General features: G+C 44.0%; 1 pseudogene; it reads left to right on the plus strand.

Moving 5' to 3' along the window:
- Positions 1-553: 553 nt before the first annotated feature.
- On the plus strand, positions 554-7329 carry LOC103638718 (transcription factor ILR3-like; annotated as a pseudogene).
- Positions 7330-18348: the final 11019 nt, after the last annotated feature.

Below are 18348 nucleotides of genomic sequence, written 5' to 3' on the forward strand. Positions count from 1 at the left end.
TTTAAATATTCATATAATTAGACCTAATTTCATATTTTGAATTCTCAAACTTGTTTATTTCATATCTTTTGCATATGAACTCCAAATTTAGTGATTCAAATTGCAAAATGTTCATAGTATTATTCTCTGTTCAAATAAATTAGTTCCATTTACACCCTGTGCTTTCTATATTTATGGATAACTATTAACTAGTATATGTATAGATTTTGTGTATTTAATAAAATAAAAAAGGGAAAACCCTAGAGATTAAAACATGTTTAATCTTGTGAGATTAATAATGTGTATTACATAAATTCATCTCTGTTTTAATTTTTAGGTCACCATAAAATAAATTTAACTAGGTTATGTAACTATGGGCAATACTTAAAGGAATAATAATCTATTTCTAAATGAAGTTAGTTTGTGTTATAGTTTATGTTATACTTTGATCTCATTATCCTTTATGTAGTATTGTGTCTTTTAAGATGTATTCCTATGTTTGTACATGTTTGGTGTGCTGTTCATTTATACTTTCCAAATGTATTGAATGCATGCTCGCTTTATTTAGACAACAAGCAGTCCGAGGTTCTTGAGTGTGTTGTTGGAGACCTTCCTAAGCAACAACTTGGTGAAGGCAAGTGTCCTCTGACCTGTTATGTCCTACATTCTTTATGATTCACTGTCCCGCATTACTTTATGAAACCTAAGGATTGACTAGTCTGTATGTACCTTATCCTTGTTTACCTTTTGGGTTATCATGGTTAGCATTTTGCTATTGCCTTAACTTAATCAATGAACATGATGTGATTATTTATGATACGATGATGTTATTCCAATGATGATATTTTGATATTCTAGGGGGCTCAGGCCTTTTCCTGAGTACCTCTCCGTAAGGACCTGTTCGTGGAGTGACCACCCGGGATAACAGTGCAGCCATGAGGGTGGAATGGGATGCCCTTAGCTGATTAATTAGATGAACCCAGAGGTGTAGTTGGCTTTGCCGGAGGGCCGTCATTGGGGGCTGGGGTGTAGTGCTCGCTCTACCAAGTGGGGTGCAGAGGTTCATTCGATTTGGTTTTGTTAGTCACCCACTTTGGGGAGGTGTACTGTGTTTGTACGACTAGCGAAACCTAACGAGCAGCTATGCACCAGGGGAGTCTTTGTAAAGGCTACGTAGTGTATCCCTGGCCATTCGCCTTGGTAGTGAAGATCGGGTCTGTACAACCTAGACTGGAAAGGGATCACGACTCGTGGGTAAAATGTGCAACCTCTGCAGAGTGTTAGAAACTGGTATATCAGCCAAGCTCATGGTTAAGAGCAGCCTTGGGATCCTATTTGATTAGAAGAACTTTGGATACTTTTATGATGATGGTTAACAATGATGATATAAATCTGATCTCTGATATTTCCACTTTTGAGGAAGTACTTTTGGGTAATAACTGGGTTTATTACTAAAACTTGGCTCTATTCTCTACTACACCTTAAGGCTGGAGCGAGGGCGTCCACCAACGTCACCGTGCCCCCGCTCCAGCCCCCGCCCGCGCTGTCTTCCTTCCTGCAATCCCGCCCTCGCTCGCGCCGTTTTCCTTCCCTGCAATCCCGCCCCCGCCCGCGCCGTCTTCCCTGCATCCCGCCCTCAACCGCGCCGACTTCCTTCACTGCATCCCGCGCCGACCCCGCGCTCCCATCCCATCCCCACGCCCCCATCCGCTACTCGCGCTCATCCATCTCGCCGTCGACCTCGCCCACACCCATCCATCTTCACCCTCTTCGGCGCGCTACTCGCGCTCATCGACCTCTCCACCTCCTCCCACCTCTAGGCCCACACCCATGTCGATGGCGACGACAGCACGACGGCCGTGCGACTCAAGATGGGGTCCCCGCAGGCCATAGCGTCGTTGGCATTTTCCTCCCAGTTGTGCTCAGGCGGGTCCTCCGACGTGCACACCGCCCTCACCGACTACGTCGTCGCCTCAGGTAGGGCCTTGAAGGATTTCCCCTTTGTGAACCTCTTCACCAATTCGCTCTCATCGGCGCGGTACTCGCGCTCTTCATCGACCTCGACGGTAGATGGCGGGATCTGCGAACACGCCCCCACCAACCCCGCCAACAAGCTCGCCGCAGAATCCCCTGTCCGCTCGCCCGCGCGGAATTGGAGCCGTGACCACCGCCTTTGCTCCCTCCACCCCCTCCCTCGCACACCCGCTACGACCTCTACCTCCCCGTCCCCCATCCATCCCCAACCCTGCTCCGCACACGATGGGATCTGGGAGCATCAAGGCCACCACTGCAGACGACCTCGACCACCCACGCGTTCTTCTCCGAGCCGACCTCGAAGTCGAAGGGGGGCAGGGTCACAGTCTTGGCGGCACCGAGTACGGGGACGGGGTCCTTGCCCGCTCCTGCCCTTCGTCGATGAATCCATCTTCGAATGCCCCCCACCCCCATGCCCTGAGCCCTAAGCTTCAAGCCCCCGGAGACATCATCGTCTACCTCTCGCCCGCCTACCTCCTATCCTCGCGTCTAGACATCCAAGCGCCATCGCCAAGGACACCGAGCTGCGCACACTCCATGGCTCGCTCCTCCAGAGCGGCAGTGCCACCGCATACAATGTTGGGGCCTACGCCAGCGCTAGCCGGAGCCCCCGTCGTCATCTGCCTACCGTCGACCGTGTTGTCGACGTCAGCGCTCGCCAGGCCGGGCCTCCTGGCCACGACGACCAAGGAGTACCCCGTGTTTGCCCCCGGTAAGCGGACTGACGAGCCTCTAAAATTTCTTGCATCCACGTTTGTTTCTCTATATGTTTTTTTTCTCGATACTAGGATCAAGTGTTTGTATCATTGAATGTCACAAAACCCAAAAGGTGCATCCTTTGTTGCTGGATCCGCATGCCCTACGTTGCCGTGCCGGTGTTTTTGCAGAATTTGTCACCAGTAGCCTCATGGTGCCTTCACCTAAATGGAACTCATTTGAGAATTTTTAAGTACAAAAAAAGACTAACAGTGAATCTAAAACTGCAATATTCCTTTTCGTTTTTGGGAGAAAGCAACAGTCATGTAACTTACACATATATATGCAGCAGAGTCAAAATGTAGTGATATATCTTCAGTCTTTACTATTATAACAAATAGGGTAGGTGGTAGCCTAATAGGTTCTGCTACTTTCACCTTATATTAATTTATGTGCCTCTATTGGTGTATGCATGTTGGTGTGGCATTAGGATCAACAATAGAGAATTCACACAATCTATTATATTAACCATTACTTTTTATTATACAAATTTACAAAATCAAATGTCCACATGTGTATGATGAATTTGAACATGAGCATTTAGAACATGATAACTCTGTTTGATTTTCATTGCTACTCATGTACTCCAAAAACTACGTACTATCGCTTGAGTTTTGGATTCAAAACTTACATGTAGCCTTTTCATCACTTTGTTCTTTGAGGAGGCAAAAGATGTGAAGATGCTATATGAATCAATGTTTCCAGCTTCAGTGCTAGCAATATCCATAATCTTATCACACTGTGAAGACGAATGCACGAAGGACTCGTAGTCACAGAAAACATTCAGCAGCTTGTATGTTTGATCAGAGATCAGGCCAGTAGTCCACATGAATTGAAATATTCCATAGTGGTCATGGAAATCATCAGTGAGAGCATTTCCTACCTGCATAGAATGACTTAAATATAACGAAACAACACTATAATTCTGATGGTTAGCGCTTTAATTTGCATGAGTGTGCACAACCTTTAATTTGCCATGTGGAAATCCTCATGATCGGAGTCCATTTTGGAGGAAGCTGATCTGGAGTACAATGTTGCAAAGCAGGTTGAGAGAATGTTAACGTATGTTTTGCACAACCTTTTCATCTATACTTCTCCCTATGGTCCAAAATATCTTGTAATGTGAAGAGTTCTGTTGTTCCACAAACTTGGGCTATTTACCTTGATTATTGTTTTTTGAAGTCTTACTGCATATTCATTTTTTGGATGTATTGGCTCGATTCACTAATAAGATGGGAGATGAGTTAGTCGAAGTCTTATGAAAACGATGTTGTACATTTTGTAGTTATAATAATCTGTCCATCCTATTGTATAAATTGGCTATGGATCCGTTGTGTGTGGTGTGGACACGGAAGTATAAATGGAAGCAGGACTTGTGCCCCAGGTACACCCACTGACTCTTGCAGTATGCTAGATTTTTTTTTGAGATAATCCGTCTACTAGACTATTGTGTTGCCTATAATCTTAACAACTAATTAAGTACTCAGTGTAGGCGTCCACATTCGCTTGTTCTGCCTCCAGACGCGATAGCGTCGTGACTCTCCATCCCACCGCCGCCATAATCGCAACCCCCTCTTAGCGCCCGCCGAGGACGCCCCAATTGCCCCAGTCCGCCGTTCTTACCGGTAGCCCAGTAGATGTCGTCCACCAGCCAGGGTCAGCCACAGGGGCCGGCGTGGCGGCGGGGCTGCCGAGGTTCACCGAGGCGCCCGATTACAAGAACGGGGAGGGGTGCCCGGCCCCTGTGGCGGGCGTGAGGGCCTGGTGCACATCGCCATGACGCTCGACGCGCACTACCTCAGGGGCTCCATGGCAGCCATCTACTCGCTGCTCAAGCACGCCTCCTGCCCGGAGTCGCTCTTCTTCCACTTTATGCCGGCGACTCAATTGATGGAGGATTGTGTCACCAGTCCTGATGTTAAGTATGTGTTGCGAGCAATGGGATGTGCTGCTAGGTCATGGATGACATCGTAAAGCCGGACTGCAGAGCCAAAGATATAAGTTCCCATCTGTCATGTATGCACTGATCCTGCTATGGTACTAATTTCGGAGTAATTTGCAGTGATTCTGTTGTTTGCTGCCTTTTTTTATTACTGAATGCAGTCTACCCCATATGGGCAGAGCTCAATGCCTTACATGTTATTTGGTTGAACTTAGGTAGTAGCAAATAGGAAAAAGAAAGTTCATTTACAGCTGGATCTGCTAATTGATTTTCCCCTTATTTTGCAGTGTGGAAGTGGGCAGCTATGTGAACACCAATGATGTTTTCAAGGAGCCCAATGATGTCTTCAAGGAGCCTGGCAGCAATAAACGGTGTGTCTGTTATTTCGCCCTATGGCTTAGGAAAAGTATTCATATTGTCCTGATGTATGATGGCATCATCCATACAATTGTAACTCTACTGCAACTTGCAGTTTGAGGTCAGGATCCAATGATATGCATGTGCCAACATCTAAAGCTTCTAGGGAAAATTGAGGAGGAACAAGTTGAATGACAGGTAAACCATAGACATAATTTTGCTAACACTGGAGTATCAAAAAATGAATTGCCACGTCACTGACATACCTTTTCATTTCCTTCTTACGGTTTCTAGGTTCCTTGAATTAGGGTCTACATTAGAACCAGGGAAGCCAGTAAAAGCTGACAAAGTTGCTATCCTAAGTGATGCTACTCTCATGGTTATTCAGCTTCGTTCAGAAGCACAGCAGCTGAAAGAAACTAATGGTAGCCTTGAAGAAAATATCAAAGAACTCAAGGTTATTCAGCCTTTTCTTTTGAACACTGTTAACCCACATATAATACATTGTACTTCTATGGTGCGAACATGCCCCTGTGTTATTCAGGAATCCATAACAATTCCCAGTAGCACTCTTATGTTCATTTACAATTATGCCATCTTTATCTAGGCTGGCAATGCTTTATGGTATTTGTAGCTTATGCCCTTCACATGAATACACTGTGATTGCTCTTGCATAGCTCATCCAAGGCATTTCCCAGTAGCTTACACAAAATCAGCCCCTGGCTGATTATAGACTACATAATTCGTTAGTCATTACCCGTATGTTGATTATGAACAACAGAGCACAAAACATGAATTGGTCATATAAAGACTCCTAGACCTGTCTATGGTGAGGGTATGAACACACCAGGCCGCACCCATGCCCAACCCCATTTCTGAAATGTCCAGTCTACACACCTCCCCATAACCCCCTACCCATTGGACAATCTGGATCATGTCACTCATTATGGTGTGTTTTCCTGCTTGGGCTCTTGTTCACAAGTGCTGGAATATTCGTATAACACTACAGGTCAAGTGCTGCGGGTGAGGTGACGTGGGTTTCTCGTCGCTGCTGCCACAGCTGGACATCAGCACACCTACGTGTCACACTTCCACACCTGCCCCTCCACTGGGTCTGCCCAGGTTTCACCGCCGTCACTCGTGCACGGTCCTGTGAGATATTGGAGGCACAAAGGAATGCAATGGAGATATGCTGATATGGAGGGGGCTTGTGGTTCCTATGATATCTTTCAGAAACAACTATGTTAGGAGGTCACAAGGGAAGGAGAGGCGATTACGTGTAGAAATAGCGGGACCCGTACTTACCCTTGATCCTAAGGGTAGCAAGTTACCCAGTTACCCATACCCGACCCAAATCACGAGTGTGAATTTGGGGAATGGGTTAGGGTATCCAATGACAGGTCTAAAGCCTTCATTTTTTTATGATGGATACAATTAGCTATCACAAGCTCTGGAAGCATTTGTAGTTCTGTAAAATTCAATCCACCATGACCCTTTATGCAGAGTAAGTTTGCTAATGATTTGATCAGACTGTTGATTACAATATATTGTATTGTTCAATGTGACTGCTAGGCCTTAACTACTCCACTGGATCTGGATTTTTTTAAGGACACAAAGTTACTTCTTTTCTGACCTCCTCCCCCCCAATGATCTCCAATATGTATGAATCAGTTGTTGTTTCTTTAAATTCCAGGCCGAGAAGGATGAGCTTCGTGATGAGAAGCAGAAGCTGAAATTGGAGAATGAGAGTTTAGAACACCAGATGAAGCTGATGACATCGACTCCAACCTACATGCCTCATCCAACCCTGATGCCGGTGCCTTTCCCTCAGGCACCCCTAGCACCGTTCCATGCCCAGGGGCAAGCTACATGGCAGAAGCTGATGATGCCCTTTGTCAGCTATCCGGGGTACCCAATGTGGCAGTTCATGCCGCCTTCATAGGTCGACACCTCGAAGGACAGTGAAGCGTGCCCTCCTGTTGCATAATCGCTTCGACTGGCGGCTGGTCGTGCTCACACCATGCGAATTAGTTGCAACTGAAGCCCCCCTAGCTGTTGATCCATTTATTGGCTATAACTGCTGTTGTTATATTTGTAGTTCGTTGGTGACCAAGTAAGCTGTTGATATCTGTGGCGGGGCGCCCTACTATAGAGGCTACTGATACCCCTTCAATGGTTGTACATTTTTTACTGTTATTCTTTTTGCGGAGAAAAGAAGAATGTTCGTTCTTGTTCTCCACAGCAACAATGTCACATACCCTATTATTCTATATATATATATGTCGTGTATTTTATATTTAACAATGCCGCGTCTTAACTCATGTCTGTGACAAGCAAATTGTCTGTCATGAATAATTAGCAGTTATTATTTGTTCAAATGTACGTAATGTTGCATGGATAGATGTAATGGATGAATGTAACAGTGAGCTAGGCAATGGTGAGTTCGTCCTGTACATACGCTGGCCACTGGTGTGTTGAATTTGGATACGATCGGGAACCAACAGGATAACAATTTTAGAGAGTTCTGATCAGTGCACAATACTCTGTGAATACAAATATGAAGAAGATTATAAGCTCGTATTCTAAAATTGATCATCATGAACTCTTAGCTCTCTCAATTCTCCTTATCTCCTGTTTTTGTTATGAGGGGAGGTTTAGGGGGAACCTGGACTTGAGCCAACATGAGGCAGTTTGGAGAGGTTCAGACTATAATGTGTGCTTTGACTGATAATTCTGCTTCTGTTAATGTGAAATGGTGCGTCCAGCGAGTCACCGTATGTGCTTGTTTCAGTTGTTTCTTGTAGTCTGTTTCACACAAATGTACATTTGTCTGGTGCATTTGGTGCATAGTGTTTATTTGTAAAAATCTGGTTGCAATCTTGGGACACATGCAAATCAAGAGGTAGTGTTTATTTGTGTTGCAATCTCAATCTTGATGCTTACCACCAGACAACAAATTACTGCTATTTTTCTCACTTGGTACTGCTCTTTTGGTACTGCGATGAAGCCAGCTTATGAAGGTTTTTTTTATAATTTTCTAGACTTTTGTATTTATACCTTCGGTTTGTGATTTATAAAAGTACTATTTAGAAAATGATTGCAGTGTTATAGTGATGGTTACACAATATGGTTTACCTGACCCTGGCTGATCATTTGTGGGGCAAGCAATTGATATAGATGTGAAAATCACAGTCACTAACCACGCATACTCATAAGATTGCATCATACCACGCGCACTTAGCACAGATCATCATATATGTTGGATGAATACATTTCTCTGGTTACTTGCCTAGGATTTAAGATTCGTTGTTGTTTCGTTTTTTAATTCAAAACTCGGGTGGGAAGTTACACCAGGCATACCTTCTCATGATGCATGTTTGCTTGTATGTATTTTGCTGGCTGAACATTATATATATGTACAAACTGGTTAGCTTCTCATGATGGAATGCAAAAATGTCTCTATCTCATTCTTTGGTTATCGTGTTATTATACGGTTCCGTTGCAACGCACGGGCACTCACCTAGTAATAATAATAAATACTTGACCAACTAAAAGCAACTACTTAACTTCAACCCCACATACAGCTAGTCCACTTCAGCCAAACAGGACATTTGCTGAGTTTGTTGATGTGTACTCACCCTTGCTTCACACACCACCCCCACCCCAGGTTGTCCCCATTGTACTCAGTGCTCAGGAGGTGATGCTGGCAATATGGAGGAATTCGAGGAGTTCTAGGATTACGCCGAGTTTTAGTTTATCTTAGTGGCAAACCCCTAGTCAGCTGCATGCGTAGGCTTATCATCTACGTTTCGTTTCTCCGCACTTTGATATTTATGTTGAACATTATGGCTATGTATTAGACTCTGTGGATGTCTCTGACATATTGATGTAATTAAGTACCTTTTCAGTTATTTAATTCGAGCATTGGGTGATGATGTCCAATTATGTAATCGCTGTGTACGTGAGTTTCTGATCCTAGCACGTACATGGTTCACATTCGGTTTTCCTTCCAAAATCGGGTGTGACAGTCCACATAAGCACAAGATCAACCATCATCTTCCATGCAAACATTTCCACCAACTCAAGATGAGGATCAGGCTCAAGAAGAAGAGAATGAAGATCAAGACGATGAGGCACCTCAAGAGGAGGACATTGATCAAGGGGGAGATGATGATAATGAAGACAAGGAAGATGAATAAGAAATTATGGATCAATGAACACCACGCCCAAGAGTCCACCAAGCAATTCAAAGAGATCACCCCGTCAACTCTATACTCGGTGACATTCATAAGGGGGTAACCACTAGATCTCGAGTTGCTCATTTCTGTGAACATTACTCTTTTGTGTCTTCTAGTGAGCCATACAGGATCGAGGATGCACTAAGAAATCCGGATTGGGTGGTGGCAATGCAAGAAGAGCTCAACAACTTTACGAGGAATGAGGTATGGCATTTAGTTCCACGTCCTAACCAAAATGTTGTAGGTACCAAATGGGTATTCTGCTACAAGCAAGATGAGCATGGTGTGGTGACAAGGAACAAAGCCCGACTTGTTGCAAAAGGTTATTCACAAGTCGAAGGTTTGGATTTTGATGAAAAATATGCACCCGTAGCTAGGCTTGAGTCAATTCGTATATTACTTGCCTATGCTACTTACCATGGCTTTAATCTTTACCAAATGGACGTGAAAAGTGCATTCCTCAATGGCCCTATCAAGGAAGAGGTCTACGTTGAGCAACCTCCCGGCTTTGAAGATAATGAGTATCCTAACCATGTGTATAAGCTCTCAAAGGTGCTTTATGGGCTCAAGCAAGCCCCAAGAGCATGGTATGAATGTCTAAGAGACTTTCTTATTACTAATGGCTTCAAAGTCGGAAAGGCCGATCCTACTCTCTTCACTAAAACAATTGCTAAAGACTTGTTTATATGCCAAATTTATGTTGATGATATCATATTTGGGTCTACTAACAAGTCATCCTGTGAAGAGTTTAGTAGGATTATGATACAGAAATTCGAGATGTCGATGATGGGGGAGTTGAAGTATTTCCTTGGATTTCAAATCAAGCAACTCCAAGAAGGCACCTTCATCAACCAAACTAAGTACAATCAATACATACTTAATAAGTTTGGAATGAAGAATGGCAAACCCATCAAGACACCCATGGGAACCTATGGGCATCTCAACCTCGACACGGGAGGTAAATCCGTAGATCAAAAGGTATATCGGTCGATGATAGGTTCTTTACTCTACTTATGTGCATCTCGACCGGACATTATGCTTTCTGTATGCATGTGTGCGAGGTTCTAGACAAATCCTAAGGAAGTTCACCTTAGGGCCGTGAAAAGAATTATGAGATACTTAGTTTACACTCCTAAGTTTGGGCTTTGGTACCCCAAGGGATCTACCTTTGATTTAATTGGGTATTCCGATGCCAATTATGCCGGATGTAAAATTGATAGAAAGAGCACATTAGGGACTTGTCAGTTTCTGGGAAGATCCCTAGTGTCATGGGCTTCAAAGAAACAGAACTCCGTAGCTCTTTCCGCCACCGAAGCCGAGTATATTGTTGCAGGACATTGTTGTGCACAATTACTTTGGATGAGGCAAACCCTTAGGGACTATGGCTACAAATTGAGCAAAGTCCCTCTCCTATGTGATAATGAGAGTGCAATCCGCATGGCGGATAATCCTGTTGAACACAATCGCACTAAGCACATAGACATCCAGTATCATTTTCTGAGAGATCACCAACAAAAGGGGGATATCGAAATTGCTTATGTGAGCACCCACAACCAATTAGCCGGTATCTTTACCAAGCCACTAGATGAGAAAACTTTTAGCAAACTTAGGAATGAGCTAAATATACTTGATTCTCGGAACTTTGATTGAAACATTGCACACATAGCTCATGTATATACCTTTGATCATGTCTCTTTCATTTGGTAGAAATGCATATTTCTTATTCTTCTTGTGCCAAGGCTAAGACTAATGTACTTTCAAGTGTATTTCTATCCTTAGCCTTACTCATGTAACTCTCTGACGGTATACGGCAAAGACAAGGCAAGGCTTCCACTCCAACTCTGACGGTATCATCTACCCTTTGTCGTTACTCATGTAACTCTCTATTGGTATGACCCTCCACTCATATTTATTTTACCATTTGGGAGAACGTATTAGGCCCCAAAGGGGGAGAAAAGTGTGAAGAGGGCTCTCAAGTTCTCCATTTTTGGCGATTAATGGCAAAGGGGTAGAAAGTATTAAGCCTAAAGCAAAAGGACCGCACCACCATTTCAAAAAATTTCACAAATGTTTATTTCAATTGGTATTTGAGTTAGCCTCAAAATGAATTTTCAATTGGTATCTTAAAGTCAATTTTCAATTGGTATCTTATTAGCATGAACACTTGATATCTGTTTCAAAAACCCTCTTAAAAGCTATGGGGAGAATTTCTTCAGGGGGAGTTTTATTTAGTCAAAGGAAAAGCATTTGAAATAGGGGGAGTAATTTCAAATCTCAAAATGCTTCTTGCAATCATATTCATATACCTTTGACTATTTGCAAAAGTTTTTGAAAAAGATTTTTCCAAAAGATTTGCAAAAACAAACAAGTGGTGCAAATGTGGTCCAAAATGTTAAATAAGAGAAAAGCAATCCATTCATTTGTATAAAACCTTTCATTGGTTCAATTCTAACTAACATATGTACATCTATCTCAAATTGCAAACTAGTTACATTCCTACTCTTTATATTTGCTTTGGTTAGTGTTGGCATCAATCACCAAAAAGGGGGAGATTGAAAGGGAAATGGACATAATCATTTTCTATAATCGATTTTGGTGGTTGACGTCCAACACAAACCATGTGAACTAACTAGTTTGTCTAGATGTCATTTATCTCAGGTACATAAGGTTCAACACAAACCAAGAAAGAAATTCAATTAGGGACACAATCAAGAATGGAGCAAAGGACTTAGAGTGTGCTGAAAAATGGCGCATTGGACACTGTCGGGTGCACCATGCTCGTACACACTCAAACCAGCCACTCTCGGGAATTCAGCAGGCGCGCTTCGCTATAATTCACCGGACTGTCCGGTGTGGCACCGGACTGTCCGATGAGCCAGCGGAGCAATGGGTCCCTGCACGTCAACAGTCGACTGCTCATATGAATAGTGCTGAACAGTGTCGTGCAGAAGTCAGAGGTCGCGGGACTGTCTGGTGTGGCACCGGACTGTCCGGTGCAGCAAAAAGACAAAAAGCTCCAAACCCTAACGGACGCGCTGACGTGGCGCGTGCCGGATAGTGAACAGTGACTGTTCGGTGCGCCCATCGCCAGCAAACTTTGCCAGCAGCTAGGAAAGTAGTTGGGAGGCTATAAATACACCCCAACCACCTCATTCAAAGCCATCCAAGCATTCTGAAGTTCTCATTCATTGTAAGAGCAAAGTCCGACACTCCAAGACACAATTCCAAAGATCAAATCCTCTCCAAGCCCCAAAATCAACTCACCCACTTAGTGACTTGAGAGAGAGAAAGTTTTTGTGTTCATTTGCGCTCTTGTCGTTTGGATTGCCTTTCTTCCTTCCTCACTCACTCTTTTTCTAAGTGATTGTAAAGCTTGCAAGAGACGCCTAAGTGTGTGGTGGTCCTTGCGGGGTCTTAGTGACCCGATTGATTAAGGAGAAGGCTCACTCGGCCTAAGTGACCGTTTGAGAGAGAGAGAGAGGGAAAGGGTTGAAATAGACCTGGCCTTTCTGTCCTCCTCAACGGGGACTAGGTTCTTTGGAACCGAACCTCGGTAAAACAAATCACCGTGTTCACTTGTGTTTATTTGCAGTTGATTTGTTTTTCCTGTTTCCTCTCTCTAAAGTTGCCTTGCTAATATTGATTTGAGTTTGCTCCCAAACATCATACGCATCATTTGAGCAACTCGTGGCAAGAAAAACAATCTTTTGCTCTTGGATTTAATTCTAACGCTAACCCCGACCTTAGTGCATGTTTAAGTTTGTAAATTTCAGGTTTCGCCTGTTCACCCCCCTCTAGGCGACTTTCACTAGGCCGGCGCGATGACCCACATCCCAAGCCAGGCTGTCGGGTGCGCCCCCACCCCATGTTTGTGCATGCAAAAAATAATATGAAGGCATGCATTAGTCAAACACGTTTCCCTACATGCGCATAAATTTTTAAATGATTGATTTTCTCCATAAATATAGGATCGCTGCAACACTCATGCAGCTAGGCTCGTCAGGACCAAATTATGATATATACTGATACAAATTATGCTACATGGTATAGATATTTATACAATTCGATATACTACATAAAAATCTGTTACATGATGCATGCACAAAATTAGGATGGCAAAAATGAACGATGAAAGAAAATGAATTGGCATGCATGGAAACAAAAAATCGTATTTAATGCTTTATTTCCTCCGTAAATATAGGATCGCTCCAAGAGCCATACAGTTATGCTCGTTAAGATCAGTTTGTGATATATATTGATACTAATTATGCTACACGATTTAGATATTTATGCAATTCAGTACACTACGTAAAAATATGTTACCTGCTGCATGCATGGAAACAAAAATTCGTATTTAATGTTTTATTTCCGCCATAAATATAAGATCACTCCAACAGTCATACGGGTAAACTCGTTAGAAGTAGTTTATGATATATACTTATACTAATTATGCTACATGGTGTAGTTATTTATGCATTTCGGTATACTGTGTAAAAATTTATTTTGTGTTGCATGCACACAAATTTAGGATGGCACGAATGTGCGTTGAAAGGAAATGGATTGACATGCATGAAAATAAAAAAATCTTATTTAAATGTTTTATTTTCTCCGTAAATATAGGATCGCTCCAACAGTCATGCAACTAGACCCGTTAGAAATAGTTTATGATATATACTTATACAAATTATGTTACACGGTTTAGGTATTTATGCAATGCGGTACACTACGTAAAAAAAATCTGGCATGTGGTTCATTGGTGGACGCATCTCCAGGTTCGAGCGTAAAAATCTTAAGTTTTGAGCATAAAACCTCTAAGTTATAAGCGTAAATACCGAGCCAATGTGAGAGGTTGGTAGCTCTGGTGGGTTGTATTCACGATCCTATTTTATGGCAGATTCAAAGAAATATGAGAGTCGCATCCATGCAGTTTCTATTTTTTGTAGATCCAAAAATCATGGCAGATTGTGGGAGTTTCCATTGCATACGCGAAAATTTTGGATGACATTTTAGTTTTCACTGCACACATGCGAAAAAATAGGTTGACATGGTTCACATAGAGCATAAATTTTTATACAAAGTCACATAAATACAAACACCGTATAGCATAATTGATAAAAAAAATCTGATATCAGTTCAACTAACAGCCCCGCGGGAATTAGGGACATTTTATTGCAACATAAAATCGTATTCATTGTCGTAAAAATCATCACTGAAATGTATAAATAGTGTAAGTAGCAGGCATAAAACATAATCACCAATGGCATAAACATGGTGTTGGAACTTGCTCTCCTGGGCAAGTAAATCCAATGGGAAAGCGGAAAAGAATGCAAGCAAGGTTTAACGTGGGATAGCAATAGCTCTGTTAATCTGGCCTCTCAAGGGCATTGTACGGGGGTATTTATAGGTACTCGATCGACCACCCGTCCCTTGTCAAAGACGTTTATGCCCTCGAGTACCCGGTCTATCCCTAGAATATTCTCACAAGAGGAGGTTACAGACTGTCATTACGGAAAAGGCTATTACAGACGCAGCCCGTAATACGCTTATCCGTGCGGGGCCCGTTACAGTGGGCTGAATCCCACCTGGGCCTCCCGACGCGGTGAGGACGTGGGACTAGTAGACTTCGACAGAGCCTTCGTCTTGCCACAGAGAGGAAGAAGGGGGACCGCCGGTCTTCATCCGATCGACGCCTCCGGCTTGCTCGGGCGCATTCTGTGGATGTGGTCTTCGTCGGTGTGGCGACACCGACGAAGGCATCGAGCGAAGGGTAGCGTGTTCGCCTTCGCTCCAACACATGGATCGGATAGTTGGTCGCCGGAGGACGATCCTAAGGCCGCTAGATCAAAGGACGCCGCCCAAGCCACCAGATCGGAGGAGTTGGTCGTCGAAGAACGTCAGAGCCACCCATGCCTCACGTGCCCGCCATCACCAAAAACAATCGCGCCTCGTGCGATCGCCTAAGCGACCCGCGTCACTCATGGCCACCACAGCCGCTCTTCCACTTTGGGAGCGTCATTGTCGCTTGGACGCCTGCCTCGGGAGCGTCGTCGTCGCTCGATCCTGGTGGAGCGCCGTCGTTAGTTGCCTGCCTCAGGGCGACACCACCGCTGGCCCTCGGGATCGCCACCGCTCGCACGGCCGAGGGAACCACCGCCGCCGATCACACATCTGAGGGAACCGCCGTCGCCGCTAAAACTAATCCCTAGCGGTCTAGGGGTGTTTTTATAGCAGCTCGAACCTGGATCGATTGAACCGAATGACACCGTTGAGCCAGGGCTTCCTCTAGTTATTGGAAGCCCATAGCTCATAATATACAATCTATATATGTATATATATATATATGTGTGTGTGTGTGTGTTTTTATATCCAAAATTTACATATCTCATATTGTATGCACATAAGAAATAAATTGAGGATCCATCATCATTGTTTTTGGCACCTTCATTTCATTATATTTTTTCTTGGTTGGTGTTGCATTATTAAAAAGGTTTTTACTTGTGATGACAAAGTTTTGCTTTGCAATTGTATGGTTAATTGAAAAGGGTTGTGCGTGAGACAGGCAAAGTATCTTTCAGGCCATCTCGAACGGGTCGTGTAAACGGACGTGCAAAGTACTGTTTTGCGCTGTAGATTGCACTGTTTGCAGAGTTGAGAGCACCTAGAGGGGGGGGTGAATAGGTGATCCTGTAAAACTTAAAACTTAACACCACAAACTTGATTTAGAGTTAGTATAATGAAATCAAGTGAGTAGAGAGGAGAGCTCTTGTGAAGCACAATAGACACAATAAGGACAAGCACAAGAGACACGAGGATTTTATCCCGTGGTTCGGCCAAGTACAAAACTTGCCTACTCCACGTTGTGGCGTACCAATGGACGAGAGTTGCACTCAACTCCTCTCAAGTGATCCAATGATCAACTTGAATACCACGGTGTTCTTTTTACTTTGCTCTTTTCCCGTTTGCGAGGAATCTCCACAACTTGGAGTCTCTCACCCTTACAATAAGAATCAATATGCAGCACAAGAGTAAGGGAGGGAAGCAACACACTCAAAAACCACGGCAAATACGCACACACACGATCAAGACTTGAGCTCAAGACAATATCTCAAGGTTCTCACTAGAACAGAGCTCAAATCACTAAGAATGTCAAACTAGTGCGCAAGAGTGAAGTGTGAATGATCAACAATGCTCAAAGGTTGCTTGGTGTGCTCCTCCATGCGCCTAGGGGTCCCTTTTATAGCCCCAAGGCAGCTAGGAGCCGTTGAGAGCATTCCAGGAAGGCAATTCTTGTCTTCTGTCGCCTGGCGCACCGGACAGTCCGGTGCACCACCGGACACTGTCCGGTGCGGATTTCTTTCCTTCTTTGGCGAAGCCGACCGTTGGCGCTTTGAAGCCGTTGGCGCACCGGACACTGTCCGGTGCACACCGGACAGTCCGGTGCCCCCTTCCGACCGTTGGCTCGGCCACGTGTCTCGCGTGGATCGCGCGGCCGACCGTTGGCCCGGCCGACCGTTGGCTCACCGGACAGTCCGGTGCACACCGGACAGTCCGGTGAATTTTAGCCGTATGCCGTTAATTACTTCCCGAGAGCAGCAAGTTCGCCTGAGTCTGCCTGACGCACCGGACACTGTCCGGTGCACCACCGCACACTGTCCGGTGCACCACCGGACAGTCCGGTGCACCCAGGCTGAGCTGACTTTGGCTGAACAAAGCCATCTTTAATTCCAACTTGATTTTTCCTGTTTTCAGCACTTAGACACAATACATTAGTCTCTAAAACAATGTACTAAGTCTGAGAAACATACCTTTATACTTGATTTGTACTTTGTCCACCATTTAACACTTAGGCACTTGTGTTGGACACTAAATGACCAAAATACTTAGAAATGGCCCAAGGGCATATTTCCCTTTCAAGAGTGGAGTTTGAAATACGGAATGAGATAGGGAGTGGAATAGGGAGTCTGCTGGAGATAGCCTCACATGAGGAAGTAGTGTTTCTAGATTCTACCAGAGCCTATAGCTTTTTCACACTAGAGGACTATTTTGACTAGCATATAGCTCGTGCTAACGCTATGATTGCGGAAAGGGGAGTGCGAGGAGGGGTTGACGGCGACGCGAGTGAGGAAGAGGGGGAGAGGATAGCAGGGTTGTGAGGGAGGGAGAAGGGAGAGGGACGAGAGATGAGAGATGAGGAATGATTCAAAAAATATTGTCCATTGGATTTAAGTGAGTAAGGAAGATTGGTTATATAGCGATCTGAACAGTTGGTTTTGATGGTGTGTTAAGTGTGAGTGCAATTTGTTTGGTGGATTTAGTAGAAGTTATATGTGTGGGTGTGATTTGATTGTGCGGGTTTTGCAAAGTTTAAACTGTTGGATTATATAGTGGTATAGATTTTGGGTGTGATTTTTTCGAAATAAATGGAGAAATTCTTGCTCTGGGCTTCAAGATCGTTTTGATTTATGAGAGAGATCGTGTTCTTTGCTTCCAAGAAGAAACAACTAGTCTATGTTGTAGGCATGTTTGGTTTGCTGCCTAACTTGTCGCTCTTTGCCTAACTTTTCTGCCTAAGATTAGTTCTTCAATTCAAACGACTAACCTTAGGCAAAGTGTGGCATAGTTAGCCACGAACCAAACACGAGTTTTTTCTTCTAACAAACAATTGTTGGGATGAAGGAAGAAAGTATGGTGCCCATTGATTTACATGAAACACTAATATGTCACGTCATATAAGATTTTATCGATCGGTAAGTGGTGACCATGCTAATGTTTGAATGTCAATCTTCTAAAGTGACTGGATAGAGTGTTGGCTAGTTAGCAGGGCGGGTGGTGGGGTCGTGTGGAGGGGGACGGAGAAGGAGAGGGACGAGGGATGAGAGATGATCTAAATAATATTGTTTGTTGAATTTGAGTAATGAAGAAGGGGCTTATCCAATGATCGGAACCGTTGGTTTTAATGGTGTGGTAAGTCTGGTGCAATTTGTTTGATGAATTTAGTGGAGATTATGGGTGTGAGGGTGATTTGTTTTTGTGGGTTTTGCA

The sequence above is a fragment of the Zea mays genome, chromosome 9, assembly GCF_902167145.1.
Source record: "Zea mays cultivar B73 chromosome 9, Zm-B73-REFERENCE-NAM-5.0, whole genome shotgun sequence".
In the NCBI taxonomy this organism is placed as follows: Eukaryota; Viridiplantae; Streptophyta; class Magnoliopsida; order Poales; family Poaceae; genus Zea; species Zea mays.